The following is a 3,393-nucleotide window of genomic DNA, read 5'->3' on the forward strand; positions in this document are numbered from 1 at the left end:
CTGGGAGGAGGAATTGGAGGCTAAAGTAGGTCTCCCCACCCACCTCCTACCCGAGTCCCATCCAGCCCTGGCTCTGAGCCAACAGCTGCCGGAATGGTGACTCAGAGCCGTGGAGCTGAGGAGAGAAGCAGGGTGCAGGGTGGGGACGATTTCCCCTCATCTTCAGCTTCCCAGTATCCCCATCAGGAGCAGGACCCTTGAGGCACATCTCAGACCCGTGGCACTGGTTCTCCCTCCTCCTCCTCCTCCTTGCACCCCACCTCCAGTGGGATCTTTTTTTCTTGGCACCCCACTAGGGCAGGAAGGCGGAAACGAGTGTGGGGTGTGGAACGTCTCTGAGGTCGCAATATACTTAGGCCAGGACGAGAGTGTGTGTGTGGTTCAAAGGAGCAGGCCCCAGTGCTGGCTTGGCGGGCACGAGGAGTAGGGCCCAGGCCCTGAGCCAATGTGGGGAGGCTCCTACCTTCTCCCTCTTAAAGACAGAGCTCCTCGGTTTCCCAGGGGGGCCCAGGGAACTGGAGACAGAGTGGGAAGAACGAGGGAGGCTCCAGGAGTAAAGGATGCCCTGCACAGTGCCAAACGCATTTATACTTTTTCACAACTAGGATGTTTACAGCTGAAAACCTGAGGCCCAGAGAGGTTAAGTGGCTTTCCTGGGGTGGCCTGGCTGGCTGCAAAGCCAGCATGTGGTTGCCATATTCGTGCATGCATTTTTTCATTCATGCAGCCCTCTTTGCACAGCTTAGCCTGGGCTAGGTCAGACATGAAACCTTCAGGAAGCAAGGAGCAAACTCTCCTTTCTCCTACCTAACCCCTCATTCTTCAGGCCTTCCCTTCCCCTTCCCAAGAAGGTCGGCCTTTCCGTGGTACTACAAGCTGCTCCTGCACAGCACACATCCCAATGGTCATTCATCATTTCTGTGCTTTTTCTTTCTGATTTGTTGATGTGGTTTTATTGATGTGCTCTCAGCCTCCTGCATCTGACTGTGAACCCATGAGGGTATAGGTAGTGCCCATCACAGCAAATCCCCAGCTCCTGGACCTGGGCCTGGGACTCAGCTGGCGCTTAATGTATATTTGAAGGAACGGTAGAGAGGAGTGGGTGGGTTGAGGCAGGAGGTGAGCTCCTGAGCAGACAGCTTGGGGGCTGGCTGGGTGGGAGCTGCAGTTACACGGATGTGGGAGCAGGGCATGGAAGTGGGGGCAGGTGGAGGTACAGCTATAGACAGGTTGGATGATACTATTACATCCATGGTCATCCTGCACATGTGGTCAGAGCTGGGGAAGGCTAATTCGGGGCTAGAGAGAGCCCTTGCTGTCCTCCATGAGGGAGGTACCTTCCTGGGGCAGGCTTGACCTGTCTCAGCTGGGGCATCTGCAAGTTTGCAATTTCCAGGGCCCAGCTCTGGCCAAGGAGAGAGGCCTTTGTAAAGTCAGACTTGGCTTTCCCCCAACTGGCTAGCCTCCTTATGCTTGATTCTAAATGCCGGCTTGTCACAGTGTCTGCATGCAAGCACACGCCCGCGCCTCTCAGAGAGGATGTGTTTGCAGCGCTAGGGGCAGTGTGCGGGCGGCAACTCTTAGCAAGCCAGTGGCCATTCCCTACCCCTGCGCCCGCCTCACAGTTCTTTTTATATCTCACATTTACAGAAAGCCTAAACATCTCAGCCTGGCCCGGGTGTTGAGGGCTGTTTGAGGCTTCAAGGGAAGCGGAGGAAAGCAAAGACAGTGTGTGTGTGTGTGTGTGTGAGAGAGAGAGAGAGAGAGAAAGAGAGAGTGAGTGTAGGGGGAGAAGGGGGAGAGGGAGAGAGGGAGAGAGAGAAAACCCAGTGTTGAGGGAAGCTGGCCAGGTCAGGGGCGGCCACTGGCTTCCTTCCAACAGCCCAGCAGCAGCATCAGATGGTGGTGAGCTATATTTAAAGGCTGCTTTCTCTGCCTCCACTGTGGGGTCCTCATCAGGATGAATGAGTCAGGGCGAGGCCTGGTGTGGCCCCAAGAAGCTGGGAACACTTGCACAAGAAGCAATCCTACAGAAGCTTCAGCTGGGTCCCTGTTGACCTAAGGTCTCCCTGCCCGGATCACCCTTCTCCATCCCTGACTCAGGGTTGCTCCATAGGCAGCTGAAAGCCAGCAATGGCTTTCTGGGCATGTGCGGCAGCCTCTGCAGCCAGGTAACTCTCGCAGGAATCCTGAGGCACCCACCTCCTCCTGGAGGCACACAGTCACGTTCTCTTGCTTTTATAGCATCATCATGTGCTGCTGCGGTTGGCGCTGTGTGCACACACACACTGCCAGACAGTCTCCAGGGACTTACACACAGGTCCTCCCTATCTTACTCCTAGTTTATTGATTAGAAGCCTGAGGTCCTTGGTTGGAACAAGTCTTAGTCTGTTCAGGCCAAGTATAAACAGAGAATATTACAGACTGGGTGGCTTATAAAACAGACATTTATTTCTCATAGTTCTGAAGGCTGGAAGTCCAAGATCAAGGCTTTGACAGGTTTGGTGTCTGGTAAGGACCCTCTTCTCTCTGTGTCCTCACATGGTAGAAGGGATGAGAGAGCTCTGTGGTGTCCCTTTTATAAGGCCACTAATCCCATTCACGAGGACTCCACCCTCATGACGTACCTCCCAAAGGCCCCATTTCCAAATACCATCGCATTGGAGGTTGGCTTTCAATATATGAATTTGGGGGGGGGACCCAAATATTCAGTCTATAGCAGGATATATGTGTTTGTAGGTGGCAGAGCAGGGATTCGAGGACCCTATTATGCAGGTGTCACCTACTTAGCACAGCACCGAGGTCCACAGACGAGTTGGATCCTGTACCTGAACATCAGTGGGATGTGGTGGTGGTGACACCCAGGTATGACAGAGCTTGAGAATGATCCCAGAGTGAGAGGTGTGCGGCTGGACCTGCTCTGTCCAAGATGGTCACCACGAGCCACAGGTGGATGTTGAGCACCTGAAATATGGCTGGTCCAAACTGAGATGTGCTCTGAGTAAAAACTACACACTGGGTTTCAAAGACTTTAGTAAGAAAAAAGAATGTAAAGGATTGCAATAATGTTCGTACTGGTTACGTGTCGAAATGGTTATATTTTGGCTATATTATGTTAAATAAATTATTATAATTTTATCGTCCTCAAAAAGCCAGAGTTATCATAGGACCTGGCAACTCCACCCCTAGATCTGTGCCTCAAAAGAACTGAAAACAGGTGTTGAGACAAAAATGTGAGCACACATATACATAGCAGCACTATTCAAAATTACCAAGTCTACGGCCATGCTACCCTGAACAAGCCAGATCCCATGTGATCGCGGAAGCTAAGCAGGGTTGGGCCTGGTTAGTACTTGGATGGAGACCACCTAGGAAGACCAGATGCTGTAGGCA

General features: G+C 52.5%; 1 pseudogene; it reads left to right on the plus strand.

Moving 5' to 3' along the window:
- The first annotated feature begins 3,275 nt into the window (after positions 1-3,275).
- On the plus strand, positions 3,276-3,393 carry LOC111732685 (annotated as a pseudogene).

The sequence above is a fragment of the Pteropus vampyrus genome, unplaced genomic scaffold (assembly GCF_000151845.1).
Source record: "Pteropus vampyrus isolate Shadow unplaced genomic scaffold, Pvam_2.0 Scaffold482, whole genome shotgun sequence".
NCBI lineage: Eukaryota > Metazoa > Chordata > Mammalia > Chiroptera > Pteropodidae > Pteropus > Pteropus vampyrus.